The sequence below is a fragment of the Canis lupus genome, chromosome 18 (genome assembly GCF_048164855.1).
Source record: "Canis lupus baileyi chromosome 18, mCanLup2.hap1, whole genome shotgun sequence".
Classification (NCBI taxonomy): domain Eukaryota; kingdom Metazoa; phylum Chordata; class Mammalia; order Carnivora; family Canidae; genus Canis; species Canis lupus.
This window is the reverse complement of record NC_132855.1, coordinates 22,947,957-22,972,010: the sequence shown is the minus strand read 5'-3', so window position 1 is coordinate 22,972,010 and position 24,054 is coordinate 22,947,957. Positions and strand designations below refer to the sequence as shown.

Below are 24,054 nucleotides of genomic sequence, written 5' to 3'. Positions count from 1 at the left end.
AGTGTCTCTCTGCATCCATCACATTCTCTAAGGAAGGTGAAGTTAATAGGCAATGAGAAAAACAATCCCAAAAACTAGAGTAATAGTTTCTGTAATGTTCTGTTACTGATAATTGACGTACATTATGTTTAAAAAGTATTTCATTTAATCTAGAATTATTATTTCCTTGTAGAGAAGTGAATTTATACATTGTGAAGCTGGATATCAATCCTTCTCTATTCCTTTCTTATTTGGTAAGTAACTACAAAACTATAAAACCAGGGATACCTGGGTGGCTCACTGGTTGAACGTCTGCCTTCAGCTCAGGTCATGGTCCTGGGGTCCTGAGATCGGGTCCTGGGATTGGGTCCCATATTAGGCTCCCAGTGAGGAGCCTGTTTCTCCCTCTGCCTGTGTCTCTGCCTCTCTCTGTGTCTCTCATGAATAAATAACATCTTTAAAAAAAAAAACTATAAAACCATCTTCAGTGCAATGTGTTGACAGCTAAACAATGGTCATGTATTTCTAAATGAGTAGAAGAAACTTTTCTTAGTCATTTTAAGGTATTGTTTACTATTTTATCTATTACCCTTTTATTTCTCAAGAAGCCTAGTTCAGAAAAATTTGGACTTTTCTATAATATAGTTCTACTGTAACAACAACAACAATAGCCTTTCCACAAATTCTAGGTTGTTCAAAAATACACAGTAAGTTTGAAAACCATGGTGATGAATCCAAGTTAAATGACATGTTACAGAGAACCCTTAATTGTGGGGACTTGTACTATAATTCTCTCCAGTTGAATGGACCTGAGAGTTACAAAGCACTCTGTGTATGAGGTGTGGGAATGAGCAGGAGCTTTGCATTTAAACTGACTTGAACACCTCTAGTTCTGGAGCCCTGGGAAGGTTAACTTAACCCTTCTTCACTTATTTCCTTGTTTGCAGAGTGGTTGTAATATTAATGACTTAAATTGGATAAAAAGACATAAAACACTGTTTTCCACGAGGTGTGAGGTCAATAGGTAGTTGTCATTATTCACTATTATTATCAAAATGGGATTTTTTTTAAAGACTTGGACTTTCATATTTATAAGTAGCTGCTATCTTAAGAAGGAATAAAGTGCCCTATACTTGTCTACCATGAAGATGGCATCACTTTAGAATGGGCCATTAGGTTTTTGGACTTTTAACAGCCAAAGTGGCTTGCCCTGACCAACCCCTATTTACACACATATACACCTGCATCTATCTTTGTTCTCACTTCCCTAATCTTGACCATCTGTCATTCACTTATGTAACAAAAACAACAACAACAACGTCTTAAGTGACTGTTCTGCACCTTCATGACTGCTCTTCAGTCTTCTGGAGGAGCATGAGACTGAGAGTTTTACCATTTGTTTTTGTGGTTAATAGCTATTCAGATACTCTTTTTTTTTTTTTTTTTTTTTTTTTTACTATAATGGCACAAAACTCCTCAGAAAGACAAGACCTTCTCTGCCCTCCAGGACTCATGCCTCTCCCTCCCCAATGAAGACTATATATTCTTTTCCTTTTTTTGTATCTTTCTAAATCCTCACTTGGTACCTGAGTAGAAGGGCTATTTTTTTTTCTCAGCTCGTATATAAATAGAAAAACGTGGAATTTAGAGGTTAAGTTTTAAATGAGAACCCCATAGGATTCTCATGGGATTCATAGGATTCATAGGATTAATTAGACATAGAGGTTGGCTACTGACAAGATAAAGTCAAGTAGCTCTGTTAGAGTCCCTGCCTGAAATCTGATTGTCCTTGTAAGACTCAAAACTTGCATATTTAAGAATAGGAGTTCAATTCTAATTAGCAACATTTTTGCCATTTAATTTTCTTTAGTTTTAGAAGCTCACCAATTAACAACTTTATCTGTTTCCATAAATGAGCTCCTACTATGATCAATATTGTGCCACAGGCATTCCCATACACAGCACCCTGGACTCTTATTTGCAAACAAGAAGGGGCCCAAGGGTGGTGGTGAAAAGAGTGTTAAGATTAATATTCAGAAACATAAATGATACTATTACGAAGTAGAATAGGAAAGGGCTGTGAGAAATCATCAAAGTGTTATAAGAATTCAAAATAATGCAATTGCCTCTTTTTGGTGTGGGGCAAAAAAGTTTTAATAGAAAATGAGGATGTGAGATGGGCATAAAGTTTCTGTTTGATCAGCAGAGATGAGGGAAGGCATTGCTTCAAAAACAGAGGGGTAGGAATATGAAGTCACACGATATGGCTGATGTGTAATACCCATACACAGGGAAGCCTTGAAGATAGCTATGAATGACCTTGTGAATGGAGTCCCACAGGCAGTGAGCAGGCTGGGATGACATGCCTGGCACCTGGCATTCAGGTATGCATGAGTTTGGGCGAGTAGAGTCTGTACTGTCAGAGGAAATGAACAAGAGAATCTACTCCTATAACATTCAGAAGGTGAACTTCAAGGGACCTGGGTTCAGGCTGTCTGTTATAGAAAGGGTAAAGAGAGGTAAGGAAATGGAGATGCAAGGGAAACTCACAGGAGGGGATTGAGTAGGGTAGCAGAAGCAGTGAATTTTATTTTAGACATGTGAATTTGAGCTTGAATGACTTATCCAGATGGAAACATTCAACAGGAAGTTGAACCATCCCTGGGGGAGAATAGAACAGTAGATGCAGATGTGGAAGCATTGAAGATGGCGTTCTAAGGGTCATGATATTCTTGAGGGAAGTAGTCTCTTTTTCTACAAATTTTTCCTCAAAAGTCTCTTCCTTCTTAGTATAACATTTTAATTTAGGAAGTGGGAGGAGATGATGCAACAAGAGGTCAGACAAGGAATAATCAGAGAAACTGAAGAAGTTTCTGAGTTGTATAGAATCAGGAAAATGAAAGGAAAAAAAGATTAAAAGGTGGGGGTGTGCTGGTCAACCTCCTCAAACACTGAGAAGTTGGATTGTTTGAACACTAAGCTAAGACTCTCCCCCATGATTCTATTGTGTCTCTGTAAGACTCCTGACATAACATTTATCACGTGATATTTTAATTGCTTATTATTTTCCACCATAAGGTAGGGGTAATTTGACAATGTTAATGATTTTATTTCCAGCATTTATCACTAATAAATGAGTAAATAAATGAATCAACACTTGAATGAAAAATCTCAGTCGTGACAGTTTCAATAGAAAGGTGGGTGTGGAAGCAAATTTGATATGTAATCATTTGTAAGTGAATGAGTGGTTGTAAGGAGAGAGAGTCAGGGAGATTACTACATATACAGTTTTGTTTCTGTTTTTCTTTTTGTAAGAAACAATAAACAACCCTAAACACATAAATTTTTATAACTGTTGGCTTTAATTGTGGTGTTCAAAAAATGAACTGCCATAGTGTCAGGGAATGTTCTGATTTCAGATAGGTAGGGGAAAGTTCCACCAAGAATAACATTTCTGTTTATTTTGAGATTGTCTGTTGACCTAGTGGGACTTCAGAGAGATTTAGATGACAAGAAAAGCCCCTGACAGGTATCTATGAAAGCTGGATTAAAACAATAATATACACAATCAACTGTGGTCCAGGGGCTTGTAAACCAGTGCCAGATGGAATACTCAGAGAATTGGGAACAGTGATCTTTAGGCAGCCAGGTGAGACTAATCTGGAGAAGCTTTAGGAAGGAGATAAATTTAAGCTGTTTTGAAAGGGGACTATTCTAGTCAATTGGCAAAGAGTCTTAAAGCACAGGATTAAGTATTTTAATTTGATTACTTGAGGTAATTTGGAGTCACCCCAATGTTCTGGGAAGCTTTGGTATAAATGTTTGGAAGCAGACTCATTTCAGTGGTTCTTTCTTAACTCTAGCTACATATTAGAATTACCTGCAGAGCTCTGAAAAAGCGTGGTGCCCATGCTTCACGCCAGAACAATTAAATCTAGAGGCAGGACTCAGCTATTAGTGATTTTTGTTTGTTTGTTTGTTTGTTTTTAAAGTTCCCTGGATGATCCTAATAAATAGCCAAAAATGAAAAGCACTGTTCTAAGCATAGGGAAAATTGCAAGCAAGCAAGCAAGCAAGCAAGCAAGCAAGAGACTTGAATTAGAAAGGTTAGCAAGGAGGCTGGAAATTGGAGTCTGACCTAGCTTAGTGAACAGAGATAAAAGGGGTGAAGCTAAATAAAGTATTCTGGGGGAAAGCTTGGTTGGACTTTGTGATGCATGTCACTTGCAATTTTTCATAAAGCTATATTCCTGGAGCATCACCGCTTTTATTATGATGGATTAGTTGGAAAATGAGCAAGTAACTTGCTTTGCTAAAATTTGGGACTTGTTCTTTAGTAAAATTCTGTTTCTGAAGTAGCAAAGCAGGTCAGAAGAGAAAAGAAAACGCAATCATATTAAAAGTATGGAAACTTTTGTTTGTATTGGAAGGAGGAAGTAAAGCCAACGATGGATGCTTTGGGATTAAGAACCAAAATTCAGACTTTAAATTGAGTTATGGTTAGGAGATATTGGGCTGTGGTAAAACTATCCCTCTAGAGTAACCTTGAAGGAAATGAAAAGTCAGATCATTAAGGACACTGAAGAGAAGAATTCCCCATCATTTTCAATCATAACACTCCCCTTTCTGGAATGAAGAAGTTGTAACAGATACGGGAAATGGATGGGTAGTGTCTCAGAAATTATGACCTCTCAGAAAGGTGGGCCGGCAAGCAATGATGAGAGTTCCAAATGTTCCTATTAGATCACTTCAAATTTATTTTGGCATGTCCCACCTTTAAAGTTTAGAGGAAGGGGAGGATGTCATAAAGTGGCATATTATTTATAAAAAGTAGTAAGTGTTTCATAATACAACCTGTATATGAGTATTTGATAAAAATAGACACTAAAGGAGAAACTTCACTGGCAAGAGAAGCCTGAAGAGGAGCAATTGAAGCAATAGTTGAAGAGCACAATCATTTTTCTGGTTGTGAGGATGAGGCTGTCTTACAACTGTGATAAGCCTCCATCTAACAGCTGCTGTCATTATTTAGAGAATAAATTTAGAATTGCAAATAAAATGTCATTGTTCCTATATTCCTGTTCCCAAATACGGGTCCCTGGTGCATGCAGGAATAAGGGAGTTGGCCAGGGCAGGTCCTAGCTGTAAGTCAGGGAAGTCTATATGTAATTTTAGAAGCAGAGACTCCCCTGTCTCTCCCTCCCCAAAACTTCCTCCTATTTGCAGGGAATGGAGGTAGAGTAGGAAGTTAGGACATTGTTTCGGGAAGACCCTTGAGAAAATAAAAGTGTACTTACTATAGGGATCAAAAAGACACCCCAAAATGACATTCATCCCCTGACCTCCAGAAGAGCTCAGGGCAGTAGCTGGGCAGCAGGGGATGTAGTGAAGTTGGGGGCCAGGAGGGAGAAAAGTGAGGAGGCCTGGGTGGCGTACAGCAGGAATGAGACACTGGGTATCCTGTGGGAAGCAAATGAGCCTGGGGAAGCAAAGAAGAGAAAAAAGGAAGACTTGAAAATTATGCTGTATCTCTGGGAAGAGAAACCTCATTCTTCCATGCTGCCTCCACCTTGCGTCACTCTTGAGCATACCACACACTCTACTTCATTTTGTCCAGCAGGCCTGACGACAGGGAGAGGGGCGCAACATGTGCTCAAAGCTACTCTGTACCCCTTTGTACATTCAAGTCTCTGTAAATGCTTCTAATTTCCCCTCCTCAGGTTTGCTGTTCCAGGAAGGAAGGTTCTCAATTAATACTCTACAAACTCCCCCTGCATGTTGGTTTGCAAAATTAATGATCCTATTGGAAAAGTAAATTAATCTTTGATGCTTGGTTGAGGCTAAGGAGAAAAAAAAGAAAAAACACTTTTTAGGGAACCAGGCCTTCTAATACCCCTCATCCACAGTATTCTCTCCCTCTCTATCATGCTAACCACACTCACAGAGAGGGGGGGATCCTAAATAGTTTGAAACTCCCATCTCAGAATCCAAAGGACCACGATGCATCCACTCATTCTGCAAACATTTGCCAGGAAAGATCCTGCTTTTGCAGCACTGTGCAACAAGCCCAAGAGAAGCCAACAAAGGCTGCATCGAGGAGGTCTCCTGATGGGCTATTCCTCACGTCAAGTTTTACTTGCACTTTCTACACTCACTGTTTGAAAGGACTGCAGTAAACATTTCGTGAAATTTAAACAACATCTTCACAGGTTTTCTCCAATTTCAAGAAGAACACAAGAGCTTTTTCAAAAGCCCCCATCACAGGTCTGACGGTTCGCAGACACCTTGTGGAATCAGGTAGATGTTAGAGGAACTGGAAGTTCTCCGATTGCCTTGCTGTGTTTTTCTAGCCAGAGTCTTCGCTGCACTGCATGGCTCGGTTCCTTTCAACTGAAAAAAATTAAATCTGCGCTGTCAAAACGTGTCATCTCACCCCCGGACACTCATCAGAGCTCGCCACACTACGCAGAGTCAGAGTTGAGAGTAGAGGGGGCAAGGGGGGCGCAGTTGCCCCTGCGGAGGTGTGGGAAGGCCAGATGCTCGGGAGGAGCTGAACACCTGGTGTCCGGGGAAGGTGCGGCGGAGCCAACTCTGGGAGTTCCACGGGCTGCCCGCGCTGGGAGAGGAGCTCTCGGGGCAGCCCGGTGCCTTGGGTGGGAATCACGCCCCTCCCCACCCCCACCCCCCCTTTTGGGCCTTTGGGAGAAAATTCATAAAGGGCAGCCTCAACGTTGCAGACCCGGCCAAACACCCATCAGAACCGGGGGGGGGGGGGGGGGGGTGCGAAGGGCAAGGGAGGAGATTCCCCGGAGGCTCTCCTTCGCCTGTTTAGGCTTTGTGCCCCAGGACCCGGCTCTTGGAACGTAAACTCTTGGAAACGGCAGGGAGGAGCGTCTTTTCTGCCCCAGGGAGCACCTTGCCTATCGGTAAATGCAGGATGACAGCGGCGGTCTGGGCCGGAAGACCCCGCGCGGACTGGGCGCCCGCGGCCTGCGGCGGGAGGAGGCCGGGCGGAGGGAGGAGGCCGGGCGGAGGGAGGCCCCGGCGCGCAGGCGGCGCTGTCGGCTCGCGCTCGCGCTCGCGCTCGGAGGGGGGCTCCACCTGGTCGCCGCGCCGCGGCCGGAGGGGCGGGGCCGGGCTGCGCGGGGCCGGGCTGCGCGGGGGCGGCGCCGCCTCCTCGCGCCCGAGCGCGCGCTCCCCGGCTCCGGCGCACGCGCGAGGCCCGGAGGGAGCGCGCCCCGGCCGCGGCGGCGCGAGGAGGAGCGGGGGGCGGGGGAGGAGGGGGAGGCGGGGGAGGAGCGGGGGGAGGAGGAGGGCGGCGGAGGGGAGGCCGGCGGAGCGCGCGGCGGCGGCGGCGGCGGCGGCGGCGACCGGAGCCGGGGCGGAGTGGGGAGCCGAGGGAGGGGGCGGAGAGGCGTGAGAGCCGCCTCTCGCGTTTCCCAACTGGGAGCCCCGAGTTTGTAGATGGGGCTGCTCGGCGGCGCCTGCGGCTGAGGGAGAGCAGCGGCGGCGGCGCGGAGGCGGCCGAGGTGCGAGCCGGTGAGTTGCCGGGGCCCCAGGCTGCCCCGGGAGCGGGCTCGCCGCGCGCCACGCGGGGACCCCGGCCCGCCCCGCCCCCGCAGCACCTGGGCTCGGCGAGCGGGCGGCGCGGTGCGAGGGCTGCTCGTGCGCCTGGCCCGGGCCCGGAGGCGCAGATGCGGCGCGCTGTGCCGGCCCCGGGCTCCCGGGCTCCCCGGCTCTCCGGCTCCCCGGCTCCCCGGCTTCCCGGCTGCGGGCTGCGGGCGGGCGGAGCGCGGCAACGTGTCTGGCCCCTGCTGCCCGCCGCCGCGCGGCGCCCGGCTCTCCCTCCACGCGCTCGGCGGCGCGGCCGCGGCGGGGGCCGGCGGGGGCCGGCGGGGGCCGGGCTGGGGGCGCGCGGGCAGCCCCGGGGAGCCGGGAGCCGGGGGCCGGGAGCCGAGCGCGGGCGCCCACCCTCCGCGGCGGGAGCGGCGCCCCAGGCATGAATGGAGAGCCGCGCCGGGGGCGGTGGGCGCTGCGACCGACACCCTCGGGGCCGGCGCCGGGCGTGCTCCCGAGCCCCAAGTTCTTGGGGGAGGAGGCTTTCTGCAACTACTGCTGCTACTTCCGAGGCACGGGACTCGTCTGGTCCAAGTGGTTGTGGGCCAGGCACACGCTCCTCCGGAGGCGTTCGCTGCTGAGCCTCCGTTCGCTTTCGGATCCTGGGTACGTTAATCTGGAACCAGAGAGGTGCTGGGGATTTTTTCTTTTTTTTTCTTTTCTTTTAAGGCGACGTGGAGGAGGGCCAGGAGGGAGTCGATTTAGGGATCCCTGCGGCCGGTATGATGACCGGCTGTGGACTGGTTGATGGAGATATATCTCCATCAATTTATTTATTTATTTATTTTATTTTTTTTTTTTTTCAGAAGGACTTTTTTTTAACACTTTATTGGGAGTTTAGTCCCCATCTCACCAGCTCCTGGGATTACAGCTGGAGAGGACATCCATTCAACTTCATCAGTTGGGGCGTGCATTTATGTAAGGGGATTGGGGGCAGGCGAGGAAGGGAATTGAAGGCTGATGGGGAAGCTCAGAAAAATTCTCCGCATTACTTACAAACAGCCTGTTAAGGTCAAGCTAGCCACGTTGGTTTTTTTTTTTTTTTTTTTTTTTTTTTTTTTACTCTTTTCCTACGCCTTTGGGGCTTGTTGGAATTCTACTTTATGCTTCCTGAATCGGTCTCCGTGTAATGTGGTTCGGAACATTTGAGGTGTGTTGAAAGGCTCTTCAGTTTGGAGTATGGTTTAGCAGCCATTTCCACCCGTGAAATCTTGCAAATCGTCGTTTGGAAACTTATGTATGTCGAACATCTCAGGCGAGGTAGCACGGTGGTAATCAATGCAGAGATAGTTGCGGTGCATACGTAGAACACCGCAACTAAGGTGATCCTGCTCCTTTTAGGTACCTACTGTGCAGTTATGGTCAGGGATCGGGCCTGATTATAGACCTATCTTCTGAGGCCTTATTACAGTAAACAAAGAACTTTGGGGTTGTGTCATTTTGAGGTCATTTGTATCTGAAATCTGTATTTAAATACATATTTAAATATGTGTTTGCACAACATGCTACTTTTTTAAAGTCCCATGTTTCTTTTATTTTAGACCAAGGTTACATAATATTCAAATGGTAACTCTTTTAATTGTTCTGTTTTATCCTTTGGGGGTTGCACACTAAATATTTTTATGAAAAAACATCAACCAGTGGGGTAGCTGGGTGTGTGTGTGTCCTTTTCCAATTGATGCTCCTCAATTCCTTTCTCACCTGGAATTTCAAAATGAATTATTTTACATTCTAGATTAAATAAACACTGGAAAAATTAAGGTGCTTAAGCAAGTCTGGTAGCACTACATAAGACAGAATCGTTTTTTTGTTCTTTGAGCCAACTGTTGGATTTTTTAAAAATGAATCATATTTTTCTTAAACATTTGAGGGAGCAGTTTGCTTTTTTTTTTTTTTTTCCCTGAGTCTCATTTCAAGCTGAAATTGTTCCAGAAGACTACACAGCCTGCTTCTCTCCTTCCCCTCTCCCCTCCTTTTTAGCTTGGGATAACCAAGACAGCCATAATTGTGTTACCTTTTTAAAAGGCTGTTTTTAAATTGAAGTTGAGTATTTACCATCTTTTTAAAATGTACTTTACCACTTAATAATGGATGGTTAGAAGACAGCAGATGTTTTAATTAAATGCCTTTCACATTTTTGACATCCAGGCTTTGTTAAAAGTGAGTAACAGCAAATTATTGCCGAGAGTTGCAAATAATATAGGGTTAGTGCTAGTCAAAGGCTATCTAATTGTAAAAGCACCAAGAAAATAAATATTACAAGAAGCAAGAGGACCCATTTGTATGTTTGACATCACTTACTGTATTATAAATTATCTAGTTCTAGGTGGTTTTTGAAAGAGTGTTTTGCAAAGTAGACATTAGGTTTGTAACACTGATAATTTTCTTTAACAAGGCAATTCATTTGGTAAATGACTAAATTTGTAACAGAACCCTACTTCAGGTAAATGTAGTTAACTTGCAAGGGCTGTGCTGGTATATATTTTAAGGAGAATGAACACCTGGTTGTTTTAGGTAAAACCAATACTGGGCTGTCTGAAGATATTGTTTATTCCTTTAAAAATATATACTGAGAAGAAATATGCTAGTTTTATTTTGCCTGTAGGTTCTTTCCTTCCAAAAATAGGCTTCACATTTAAGAATATCGTAAGAGCAGAGAAGCATAAAAGATCTCTTTACTGGTAGGTTGCTAGTATTGAATTAAAGATTTTATTTCTTTCTTGTAGGGCCCAGGTTCTGCACAGTGTATTTCTGGTCAGTCTCACAGAAGGTGCAACAATTTCCCCCTTTTCTTGTTATTTGTCTATGACCACTGGGGGGAGACTTGATACAATTTAGATTGACCATATCCCTCCCTTACATACACTGGCTGCTAATCATCCCTGGGCACTTTGCCAAACTGCTGGAAATGTGTTGAGAAGGATGCACTCAGAGTCAAGTCTCGATCAAGGTGTCTAGTGACTTTTATTTTTTTTTAAACTCACACCACAGTTACAAAGTATGTCTCTTTATAGATTGTGTTATAAACAGTCTACTTTTTAGTCTCTTGTTATGTGGGCTAACTATCTAACAACGTGAACGATGAGATTCAGGATTACTTTAGAGCTTTTATAATCTGACTTTACTGATGTTAATCTTAGTAGCAATGTAGTTTTACTTGTTTACTGTGCACAGATATTAGTTGTCTGGAAAGATCTGGAGATACTGAACTGAACCTCTTCAAACAGATTGGTTATCTGTTTTAAAAAGCTTTCAGAGGAAGAGATTTTTTTTTTTTATTTATTTTACTTATTTATTCATGAGAAACAGAGAGAGGCAGAGACACAAGCAGAGGGAGAAGCAGGCTCCTCGCAGGGAGGCTGATGCGGTACTCCATCCCGGAACCCAGGATCTCGCCCTGGATCGAAGGCAGACCCTCAACCGCTGAGCCACCAAGGCGGCCCAGAGGAAGAGATGTTAAAGCACCCCTTGTATCCAGTGTCACCACAAAGGGGAAATTCTTCCTTTTTCATAGTAAAGATAACATTAAAACTAACAACTTTGTCAACCATTATATTGTGGCTATTCTTAAAATCAGAAGTCTGGTTTCCACTTTTTCTCTTCTGATGGTATTTTACCTTGGCAACATCAAATACAATCATAGTGAACTCAGTAAACAAAGGATATTATGTTTATAGTAGTTTAGAAAGAAGTTTGTATGTTCTTCCGTAGCTAAGACCTTTGTACATTCTTGATCATAGTAGATAGGATAGAATTTGAAGTAGTTTCTATCATTTTATCATCCTAGATTCTTAAATGGCTTTGCTTTTTACCTATTTTTTTTTTTTTTTAATGTTCATGGTATAGTAGAAATGATATTTTCTGCTTAGGAAACGTTCATTTCTAGCTAACTTCAGGTTTGTGTCAAATATGTGGGAATGGTAATTTCTAAAGGCCTTTTTTGTTAAAGTTATTTATCATTGATGCAAGGCAATATAAGGTTTAAAGATAATATAGTGTGTTTTTTGTATAGATTGTTAATTTTCAAATCCTTTCTACTGCTTACTAGTTCCTACACGTGAACTGATCCCTACTTACTTCGCAAACTTACATCTTTTTCTTTTAAATTACTCCTTTACCACTTCTTTAACATTGTCCTGTTCACTATATCTGCCCTCCTTTTTGTCCCTCAGAAATGTCATGGTTTGTTTCTGACTTAGGACTGTTCACTCTGCCTGAAATTCTCTTCCTAAAACATTACGTGACTGGCTCCTTTTCATCATTTCAGGTTTCAGTTCAAGTATTCTCAGATAAGCAGTATTCACTAACCAACCGTTTAGAATGACAGCACCCTTATTTCCTTCTATCTCATTACCATTAAAAAAATTTCTGGGGATCCCTGGGTGGCGCAGCGGTTTGGCCCCTGCCTTTGGCCCAGGGCGCGATCCTGGAGACCCGGGATCGAATCCCACGTCAGGCTCCCAGTGCATGGAGCCTGCTTCTCCCTCTGCCTGGGTCTCTGCCTCTCTCTCACTGTGTGCCTATCATAAATAAATAAAAAAAATTAAAAAAAAAAAAAAAATTTCTGCAAACCACTTATCACTACCTGAAATTATATCTTTATAAAATTTGTAATTTATATAAATTTATATAAAAACTTTTCTGCAAACCATTTATCACTACCTGAAATTATTTTTTATATAATTTATAATTTATATAATATGTAATTTATGTTACAATTTATATAATATATAATTTTATTATCTGTTCTCACTACAGTGTAAGCCCCATGGAAACAGTAATTGTAGCTCTTCTGTTTAACTATTTTTCAAGGACTTAGACCTGTTCCTGGCACACAGCTGTCATTTTATAAATATAACTTCAAGAAAGAAAAAATCTGAGGTTCTGTCCTTCCTCAACTTTTGATGTTATAGTGTCCCTTTACGGAATGCTATGAGGAGATGGTAGTTGTAGTAAGTAGGCTACTTTTGGCTGTAATTAATAGAAATCCATCTAAGTGGTGTAAACAAGAGGTAAGATTTATTGTAAAGATTCAGGGAGCATCTGATGGAATCCAAAGATTGAGACTCAGAATTCCATCCAGTGCCAGCACAATACACTACATCTCTTTATTCTGCACACATTTCCTTTGTTTCTTCTCTTGCAGAGAACCACTTCCTTCTCCTCTTAGCGGAAAATATGGCTGCCAGCATCTCCTGAGTTTAAGTACCAGCTCAGATGACAGGAAAGATTTATCTAGTACTCATCCCTCCCCTGTTCAACAAACTATATTGTATTATTAGAACTTGGTGGTATTTGCTGTAACCGTGTGAAGTTGGATTGGAGAGACAACCCAAGTAGATGGTACAATGGTAATTAATGTTCACCCTTGACCACCCTCTGGAAGTTTGGTTTCCCTTCTTTTAAATTTTTCTGGCATATGTAGTTAGAAGATCTGAGAAGCACTGTCCTGGGGATATTAAAAAGAAATGTCCTTTCATGGAAGGAATTTACAGTTTGAGGACAATAAGATACATACATGAAGGAAAGAAATGATCAAAACCAGCATAGTGATAATATAGAAACAGGAAAATATTTGCAACTTGTATTGCAGACAAAAGGCGAACTTCCTTAATATATAATGAATACCTATAGATTGATAAGAAAAAGACCAACTGTAAAGTTGAGCAAAGATTATAGACAGGTAATTCATAGAATAGGAAATCCAAATGGTTCCTAAGTATATATACTTAACCTCACATATAAGTATCATAAATTAAAACTGTTAGATACCATTTTAACAAATTAGAAGGACCAAAAGAATTTGATAGTACTTTTGAGGAGGATAGAGACTAACAGATGCTCTCTCACATTGCTGGTAGATATAGACATCAATAGAATTTGATGTGATTGAAATTTATGAAGAGTACGAAGGTAAATAGAAATACGTGAGAATATGCGTAAGTTGTTGTAGGTGTTTGTGGGAGAGGAAAGAGCTAATTTACAACTTAATTATCTGAACATTAACTTGTGTTGCTTTATTTTTAGCTTTAGTCATGAAACAAGACCAGGCTAGGGTAAAGCCAGCAAGGTCACACCTCACTCCCCTGCCCCACCCCCAACCCCCACAAAGGAGATTCCTTTTAGGATTATGTTTAGTTCATCTTCTCAGATCACCCTTTCTTTTTACCTTAGTGCTGGTGAAGTTCATTTCTAAATGGTAGAGATTTCCATATACTTTGCATCTTTCAGAGCCTACCAGTTAACTACTTAGTAGCACTTAAGTAGATTGAAATGAACTGTGCTTAGCTTTTCATAGACCCACTTCATAATTTTATGCTTTTGGAAATCTTTTGTAAGAGGTGATTTGGAATTTTATTTGATAAATGTACTTATGTTTTATTACAGTAAATGGCCAGTTTTATAAATTGTTTATAATATATTAATGGAACTTTTACATGGTTCCTTTGTTCTGTAAAATATTGTTAGATCTTGGTTGGGTTAGATATGAAAAGTGGGGTGGATAGGGCACCTGAAGATGCTTGAAATTTTTCTAGAACAATTTGTGAGAAATATGAAAAAAGTGAAGTGTGAGGGATTGCTTTAGAGAAAAATATGTGGCAGAACCTAGAGGGGCTATATCTTGGGAGGAGTTTTCACTTAGGAAAATGATAAGCCAATTTAGCTGAATACATCAAAGATATGATATATACTTAATATTTTTATGCCTTAGGTCATTTGCCTTTTTTTTTTTTTTTAAATTTTATTTATTTATGATAGTCAGAGAGAGAGAGAGAGAGAGGCAGAGACACAGGCAGAGGGAGAAGCAGGCTCCATGCACCGGGAGCCTGACGTGGGATTCGATCCTGGGTCTCCAGGATCGCGCCCTGGGCCAAAGGCAGGCGCCAAACCGCTGCGCCACCCAGGGATCCCTATTTGCCTTGAATTGACTTTGGTACAGGGGTTTTCCACCTAAGTAGGCATCAGAATCCTTGATAATTATTCTCTATCAAAGAATTCTAAATTAGTCTGGTGTAGGGCCAGATCATGTTTATATTTTAAAGTCAACAAGAGCCAATATTAGTAAAATAATACATTCTATAAAATGTTCTCTTTATTAATCAAATCAGCATAGGTTTTAGGGTCTTGTATCATTTATATAGCTCTAACCTTAGAATTTGGTCTCTTACCGTGGTATCTATTTTAGCCAGATCTGATATCTCTACAAGCATCAAAATGATTTCCATTGCTTTGCTCATTTTTATACTCTTCCATTCTTTGTAACCTTGTTTTTTCTTTACTAATGAAAATTCAAGCTTGCCGCTCCCAGGAAGCTATCAGTTGGCTGGCCTCATGCACAGTTTATCTTTTCAGTATGGGGCAAATTATAGCACAACACTTACATAACTGGCAAGTACACACCATATGAGTGGCTGATTTATATGCTTTAACTCACATGAGCCTTGTGCGTATATGCCTGGTTTTACTGTTTGAACCTCCTAATTTTTCCTGTCAGCACCAAGAGCTTGGAGATTAGTCATTGTGTCAATGGCATGAGTAATATTATTGACTGCTTACTATGTTTTAGGACTATGCTAAATGGTCTCCATACATTATCTCATTTGCTCATCAGCAGCTTTTTAAAATCTAAGACCCTTTTATGATTCTGTCAGTTTTCTGTGTCTGCTATAACAAATTGCCATAAACTTGATGGCTTACAACAAAAAGAGATTTATTCTCTCACAATCCTGGAGGTCAGAGATCTGAAATCACTATCAATGGACCAAAATTAGGGTATTAGCAGGGCTGTGCTCCCTCAAAGGCTCAAGAAGAGAATCTGTTCTTTTCCTCTTTTGTGTTTCTGGTGGCTGCTAGCGTTCCTTGGCTTGTGGTTCCACACCACTTTAGTCTTCAAGGGCTTCAAATCTCTCTCAGCTCCTCTTATCACCTTCTCTTGTATGTGTGAAAGAGTAATCTCCCTTTGCCTTTCTTTTATAAGGACACATAATGATTCCTGATAAGCTCCCTATCACAGGATTCTTAATCACATATGCAAATAGTTGTAATATGTTCCTTATGGTCCACTATCATAAGAGGAACTTTTTAGTATTTTGGATGATTGTGGCTGTCTTCAAGGGGATTTGTTTTTTTATTTTACCTAGAATATATATATGTCTGTTTACATATAATATGTTTTATGGAAAATTTAGCTTTACATAGATTAAAATTTTGGGCCTTTTTATTCATCTATTAAATGCCCTTCTATCTGAGACTTTGATATAAGAAATCTGGGTAACTGAGTTAAATTTTAATTCATTGAAGTTGCTTGTTTCAGAAATTAAGCAATGATACTGCATATTTTTATGTCAGTTGATTCAAATGCTTTTTATTTTCTTTTTCAAACTAGTAATCTTTTGGAATGAGGGGTAAATGAAAAAACTTTAAAGACTTTAAGAAGGTTGAAGCACCCTGTGAGGCATATGCCTCACTTTGAGGCAGAGTCATCACTGGATGCCCTCATCAGTTTTAGCATTAGGTTCTTGAAAATCCCAAGGTAGAGAAATTTTCCCTGAAGGAATTTAAGATGTTATGGGGGCAGTAAGGTTAAGCAATCTGTGGTTGTGATTGAAGCCTTAAAAATCCTTATAAACATTCATCCAATTAAAACCTTAAATGTATCAAACAGATTATCAACAACATTTTATGCAATTAAATTTGGAAAAAAACGTGGACTATACGTTATTTTCCATTTCCCCCTACTTGAAAGAAACTTTTCAGGATTTCCAATTTGAGGGAATGAGGTAGAGAGTTCTTAAAATTTTAAGAAGCATTTTTTTTATGGTGTCTTATAAATAAGAGCCTTTCTTATTTCCACTCAAAAGTTACTCCAACTTGTGGTTCCAACTGTTGTTCTAGAGATAGCATAACTTGGATATTTAAAATTAAAAAAATAAGCTTTTAGTAACCTTTATTTAACTCAGCTTGCTAGAGCTGAGGGGGTATTTATAGTTCTTTTTTACCCATGATAATTTCATGCCAGCACTCATCAGAACATAGCATAATGGAACACTGATTTGGCTCTGTCCTTCTCATTCTCATATCCTTTCTCTCCTTCCCAATAGACTGTTTCTAGATCGAAGACTGGAAATTTTTGTCCCTTCTTCTAAGAGTGAACTGCAAATATCATCTACTCTGCCATCTTTTTATTTCCCTTCTCTTTTATCTTCCAGACCTGCAGTTCCCCTTTTCCCAAAATACCTCCAAAAAGAGCAGCTTAGAATTTGTTACACTCAAGTAGAAATTTTCACCAAAAGTAAATCCGTGTACATACATGTATACTGGGATTTCACACAGTAAAAGGGTTACCTTAGAAAAGAAACTGTCTTTTTTGCATCTCGTCAACCAAGCATTGTTCCATGATCATAGCTGAGTTTAATCTATTACTGAAATTAGGAAACAACACAAATTAGCATATAAATAGCATTTTATCATGTGCACCTGTCTAAGTTCTGAAAGAGTTTGAAGTTTAGGAAAAGAAAGTCTCATCTGTAGAGAGAGACTTGGCATTCATTTGATTGAATTAATTTTGAGATGAGTCCTTTTAGCTCTAAAACTTTGATTCTGAAAAGGCAAGAAGTGTGCCATAAATTGATTAGGTACTGAATTGCTAAGAAACGAATATTGTTGGGTGAGGTAACATGAGTGATGGCATTTCAGTAGAAAGAGACGTGTGGTTGCACGTGTAGTAAATAAAAATAATTTGGTTAGAATAGATAGTTTATATTAGAGAATAGAGGAATTAGGCTGAGTAGATTTAAAAAGCTAGATTTTTTAAAAGAGATTTAAACATTTTCAGGTAACAGTAAACTTTTAATATTGTCTTTAAAATTTTTACATGATAGTCTTGTGCTGAGTGGGTTACAGTGAAGAAGAGAATAGTGGGAAGAGACTTGCAGTGATAATTTAAAGGTGAAGCAATAAGAACTTGAAAGTGGTGGCAGAGGGAATGGGGAATAAGAGATAAATATAGGGAAATTACAAATTCACTGTGGCTGATCAAATGACAGAGGTATTTCAAAGTTTGCAAGGGATTCCTAGGCAAAGGGCAGTCCATAGGTTTTCAGGGTTTGGGGATCTTTTCCCAAGGTAAGCCCTCATCTTGTTTTAAAGGTTCATGTAGGTTCTTACTTTCTTTTTTTTAAGATTTATTTATTTGAGGGGAGAGAGTACACGAACCTGCACACCTGCAGGTATGTGCAGGCAAGCAGGGGAGGGGCAGAGGGAGAAGAAAAAAGAGAATCTCAAGCAGACTCCCTGCTGGGCAAGGAGTCCACTCGGGCCTTGATCTCACGATCCTGAGATCATGTAGATTATGTTTTTAGTACATTCTTGTATTCTCTAGTTTCAAGCAGGTTGTTCTCAATGATATATGACCCCTTTATTATTATTAAAGGATGGAGATGTCTTTTGTGATCATTTACCTGGGTACTAATTAATAAGTCACATTTCATTTATCCCTGCATGATATACTGTTAACTTTCAAAGGAAAGATATTTACAGTAAGGATGATGAATGAGCTCTGTGGTTGTCATTGAGGGGAGGGTCAAAGGAACTGTAAAAATTAGGGAAAAGGAAAACTTAGAAAGTCAAGATACTGGTAGGAAGATTATGAGAGTGTTAAACAAGGAATTTTAAAAACATTTTTAAAAGCATTCAAATTCCTGAAAGATACTTAAAACAGTGTTAGAAGTTGTGGGGAAAAAAGTGACTTGATTTTTTATTATTAGCATATAGCTATGCTATGCAATTAGCATTATGCTATGCTATTAACATAGTATAAAGTATGGTCAGCAAATACTTCTTACAACCCTGACCATACTTTATATAAAGCCAAATTATTATGAGACACTAGGTGAGCAAGAAAATTGAAGTGATTTTGATTTTAGAAATGTTAAACTGTATTAGCTTGGTGCATTTATTTGCATTATTTAAAATATATCACTGATTCTGGGGGCAGTTTTGCCTCCCACAGGACATTTGGTAATATTTGAAGACATTTTTGGTTGTCACAGTCTGGGGTAGGGTGGGGATGCTTATTAGCATCTAGTGGGTAGAGACCAGGGATGCTGCTAAACCATTTATAGGACAATCCCTCCATAACAAGGAATTATCAAAACGTCAATATACCAAGATTGAGAAATCCTGGAATATCGAGTAGGCAAGTTCTTTTTTTTTTTTTTTTAATTTTTATTTATTTATGATAGAGAGAGAGAGAGAGGCAGAGACACAGGCAGAGGGAGAAGCAGGCTCCATGCACCGGGAGCCCGAAGTGGGATTCGATCCCGGGTCTCCAGGATCGCGCCCTGGGCCAAAGGCAGGCGCTTAACCGCTGCGCCACCCAGGGATCCCGAATAGGCAAGTTCTCTGGGCAGTTTTAGAGACGTATGAATTTCCTCTTTTTTTCCTAGGATTGTCCAGAAACTGTCTGTTAACGCTCTTTTTTCCAGAAGCTTACTATACACTTAATTGTCACTGTTTTATTATGTTCTTCTTTTTTTTTTTAAGATTTTATTTATTTATTCATGACAGAGAGACAGAGACACAGGCAGAGGGAGAAGCAGGCTCCCTTTGGAGCCCGATGCAGGGCTTGATCCCAGGACCATGACCTGAGCCAAAGGCAAACACTTAACCACTGAGCCACCCAGGCATTCCATCTTTATTATGTTCTTATCTTAAAGGTATATCTTAGACACTTTAGACAATATTTGCAGTAGATCTGTTCCTCTTAGGGTGGCTTTTTTCTGCTAACTTATGTATCTTGTGTTTCAGTCATCTTGAGGGGTCACCCTTGTTTCTAGATTCTGAGAGCCTCTTAATGTGATTTCCTAAGCATTTCTATTACAACAAGGCTTTATATGTGCTTTATGGTTTTTCATGACCCGGGTCTGTGTTGAGCTAGTTCTTATGTCTAGGTTTTTCTGGTAGTGTTTGCATCTGTTCTTAACTTGTTTATGCAAGATTTTTTTTTTTCTGATAGCATTTGAACCTTTTCTAATTTTTCTATGTATAAGAAGTTTATTTAAAAAAATGTTTAGCTGAAAAGAAGAAACATCTAGGAGTTATTTCTTTTAGAATAATTTTGTCCCTGTTTATAGATAAAGATTGCCTTAAATATAAACAAGTACATATGAAAGGTTTTATAATAGTTTTATAATGATAAGTGAAAAACACTGAAATTCTAGAATGTAACAAGTATGCAAAGTTTTTTGTTGGTGTTATCGTTAAGTAATGCAAAATAATTCATTGGAATATAAAGATAAATGAGCATATCAATGGAGAAAAACATTTTGAAAGAATCTTAACCCACTTCAGTTTGATGTTGATCTAAACATATTGGCTATTTAGTAAGATATAAGTGAAATATGCCTGTGTATGCTAGCTACTCTGTGCAATAAAGGAATAGAGAGGGAAAGCAAAAGTATGAAGAAAACTGTTCTCTAGTGGTCAGGGTATGGTGATAAAGGAGAGGGAGAGAAGAGTGAGAGAGAGAACACTGAGAATTTATCTTTGAGTAGCAAAGTTGTAAGATAATTACAGATTTACTGTTTAATAGATAACTTCTCGTCTGCCTCTAGTTCCCATAAATTATATTTTCATCTTCCACTTTCATCTGTGCAAGTGTTTCATTAATTGACCTTCCATCAAATCTAATACTGATATGCCTTGTTGATAGATCACTTATTTAACAACAATAGGCTTTCATTAGTTTACTAAGTGATATATTCTTGAACTGCACCACAGAAACATCTACCCCACTACTTCAATATATATGGTTATTTGTATTGAGTCTTGACTCCTTCCTTGGGTTTCTTTTTAGCTGTGGAAAGCTTTGGTGCTGCAACTGCCACCTCACAAAAGAAGTATCATATCTTCACTGCGTAAGCATACAACCCACATCAGTAAGATTATTTTAATTGTGGAGATATTTTAGCTAAGAAACATTTAGGTGTTTGAAGAGACTGCTCTCCTGAGTCTGGGAATTCTGGGGTAGTTGAATATGCAGCGTTTGTGCTCTGAACACCCCAGTTTATGTTGACCAATGAACAGAATAGCTTTTCCTCCCTAGTTATTATGATAAACTTGTTTTAATTAACCTTTAAAAAATACAGTTACCTGGTAAATAGCATTAAACTATAGAAAAATGAATATGCAATGAAGTTAAAAATTTCTGTTCCCAGCCTTATTTCATAGAGTTAATCATTGATAACAGTTTTAGATTTAGTTAGTAAAGTGTTTCTCAACAATTCATAATTAGCATTTTGGCAGAACTATGTTGTGTAGGATTGTGCTGAGCACATCTTAATTTTTAGTGCTCCTGTTCTCTGCCATAGCCATGGGGGCATCAAAAATGCCATGACTTCTCTCCAAATGCTTCTTGGGGAGGGAGTGATACTTACCCTGGGTGAGAGTATTATAATTTTTAAAATTATACTGCTTGTCTTAGAAAACATGTCTTTTTTTCAATTTTACACAGTAACTATATTGACTCTACTATAAAAGAAGACTATTTGAACACACATGTACTTCTCAAGGGAGGCCTAGAGGAAATCCACTTAGGAAGAACTGAATGTCATAGATTACGATGTTTATTCAATCTTATCTGCTTTCCTTTATGACAGTGTTACTGTCTTGTGTTTTCAATTACCTTTTTTTCCTTGAGTGTTTTGTGGTTTTGGAGTTGTGAGCTCATGCTTGGCTGGGTTTCATTGAAAGGATTCTGTACAGCCTGGTTAAAGAGCACATTCCTCCAAGGAAGATTTGCTAAGGCTTCTGTTTGGCATCTTTGTAATTTTTCTGCTCAGGGTTTTCTGTACAAGGTAGGTATATTGGAACCCTGAATCCTTGAGAGTAGGCCATGGTTATACATTCTCAGGAGATATTTCCCTTTATCAGGGAATCCAGACGAGACAAGCTAATGCTCATTGTCTTCCTTGGTTAGCAGGCACATCTTTGCTAGGCCAGTCTCTCATAGGGTGGCGGTTAGTCCTGTAAGGTCCCAGCCTTATATGGAGAGCCACAATTTCAATTCTCTGTTGTGAAGAGACCAAGTCCTAAGCTGCTGCCTCTGAACTTGTAGGTACTGAAATCTACAAACCCCAGAGCAGCCGTGGCTTAAGCACCTGCTTACCAGTTTTTTATCTTCATCCGGTGGACCCATGAAGATTCTCTTGGCTTGGTTTTGTATTTGAGAAGATGTTTTTGGTATTTTATATAGCATTCCTAGCTATTTTGTAAATAAGGGAATTATCTTCAGATTGTCAAGTCTAATTTTTTGTTGAACTTTCAAGCCTCGTTCATCTGCTAACTTCCAGGAATTTCCTAAAATTTCTAGTTTGGCTAATCTTTTTCATTTCTCTCCCACCTCACCTCCAGTATTGTTGGCATTTTATTCTTTTAAAAAATGCCGGTATCTTTTTTGTCATTTTATTGTGCCCTTAGCAAAAGAATATAGGCATGTGTGCTCAGTCTTTCATTTTGGCTCACAGCTTGTCTGTTTTTAGATCTAAGCTCATTAGGGCTAACTGATGAAAAGTAAACCTCTATAAATGCCTTTTCATTTAACTTTAATTTTGACGTTTGAACTTGAGGAGCATGATCTTTGGCTTTAAAAGAGGTGAAGGGGCAGGGAGAGAAGATAAAATTCAGATTATTAACTGTGAAGTAGAACAATGTCTTCATGGGGTGGGAAACAGTGAAGATCCTGCCATAATATCTAAACTTATAGGGCAAATTACAATAAAATGATGAGAAACCACAATTGTAAAATTAAGTGCAAAAACTATTAACTGCAGAATGCATGTCTGACATAGTACTAAGAATTAGAGTTCAAACATAAATATGATGCCATTTCTGTTCTCAGAGAGCCCACTAATTTTGTGGTGGAGACAGACATGCATATGAAAATATAGTCAGTTTTCATTATTCATGGTAGTAATGTCTTAGAAATTCCCTGTGACCACTGAATTAGCAAAAATGGAGTCATTGCTTCTGGGGGAAAATTCTGAGTTTCTGAGTTATGTTCCTATGAGCCTCTGATCACATTTTCATTAACTGGTCAGTATATAACCTTGTTATTCATGTTTTGTTTTTTTTTTTGTTTGTTTGTTTAAAGACACCTTAACATGTGTTGTTGATTCATTAATATTGAACGGCCAATGGCACAGTAACTCCTACCTGAAGAAAGGTCTTCGGACACATGTTTTATTTTTCTCTGTAAGGCACATCCCCAGCCTTCTTGTCCTTAGGAACACCAAACAGCATTTAATGCTTGAGGGGGCATTTTTGACAGCAGAATCACCATGAAAAAGCACGAAAATGTGAAAAACATGGCACTAAATAGACCATGAAAAGGATACTTGTTTTTAGTATAAGATCTGAAATGAAAGGACAGAATGTCGCCTTATTGGACCTAAGCTGAGGATGCACACACTGGGCATAGTTTTTGCCTCTGTGCCTGTCTGCAAGTAACCACAAGAGCCCTCCAAGTATTGACTTTGGGGTTCAAAATAAATTTTAGCAAGTAGGCAAATTCACAAATACAGAATTGATGAATAGTGAAGATTGACTATGCTATATGGTGAGTAATGTAATTAATTCTAAATCTGCTAGCATGGGTCAGGAAAGGCTTCATTTGAAACCATTAAGATGAAGTGATAGCAGTATGAAGCAATAGATTTAAAGAATAGCACATGGCCCAGTGTGGCCAGAATTGAAAGGGCCCCTCTGAAGAGGAGCAGGAGAGCACGTTTGAATAGTTGAAGGAGATGTGCGTGCTCGCTTCGGCAGCACATATACTAAAATTGGAACGATACAGAGAAGATTAGCATGGCCCCTGCGCAAGGATGAAGGAGATGTGAGTCCCTTGTATCATATTAAGGAATTTGGATTTTATAGATGATAGGAAACCACTGAATGATATTAACCTAGGGATAAGCATAGTTATATTTGTATTTTGGAAAGCTCACTCAAATAGCGATATTGGGGATAGATGAAGGAAAATAAATAGAATGTTGTAGAAGTTAAGGTAAGAGGTGCCTTTAACTGAGGTAGGGAATATAGGAAACACACCAGATTTAGGAAGTAATGCAGTATTTGAATACAGTGAGTTTGTAGTGCCCATAGACCATCTTTACAGAGATGTAGGAAAGGAAATGAGTGAAACTCAAGAGATAGAGCTTTGAAAGATATTAGAATGTATTTATGAATTGATTAATACATATTTTAGTGCATACAGTGTGTCAAGTTACTGTCCTAGCGCCAGAGGAGATAAAACAATGAGTGATTTTTTTTTTTTTTTTTTTTTTTAAGTGAAGGGAAGACAGGTAACAATCAAAGTTACTTCAAATAAGCACTCTGGTGAGAACAAACCTAGTAGGAGGGAAAGTGGCTAAGAGTGTGTGTGGGAGAGGCACACTACAC

General features: G+C 40.1%; 1 protein-coding gene, 1 long non-coding RNA gene and 1 pseudogene across 7 annotated transcripts in view; 2 read left to right on the top strand and 1 right to left on the bottom strand.

The window, feature by feature from the left end:
* Positions 1–4,718: 4,718 nt before the first annotated feature.
* LOC140609481 (uncharacterized) lies at positions 4,719–7,005 on the bottom strand. Its single transcript, XR_012011306.1, has 2 exons — positions 6,895–7,005; positions 4,719–6,369 (listed from the first exon to the last, which is right to left on the bottom strand). It is a non-coding gene; the product is annotated as an uncharacterized lncRNA (long non-coding RNA).
* Positions 7,006–7,295: 290 nt separating this feature from the next.
* The window catches only part of PALS2 (protein associated with LIN7 2, MAGUK p55 family member), a 114,683-nt gene continuing 97,924 nt past the window's right edge, over positions 7,296–24,054 (top strand). For 2 of the 6 annotated variants that reach the window (XM_072783744.1, XM_072783739.1), the window contains exon 1: positions 7,309–7,518. The gene's annotated coding sequence lies outside the window, so the exon portion shown is untranslated. Of the gene's footprint in view, positions 7,519–8,065; positions 8,203–24,054 lie in introns of those variants that run through there. The other 4 variants (XM_072783738.1, XM_072783745.1, XM_072783742.1 and 1 more) reach the window with 4 other exon arrangements.
* LOC140609641 (U6 spliceosomal RNA) lies at positions 23,406–23,503 on the top strand (annotated as a pseudogene).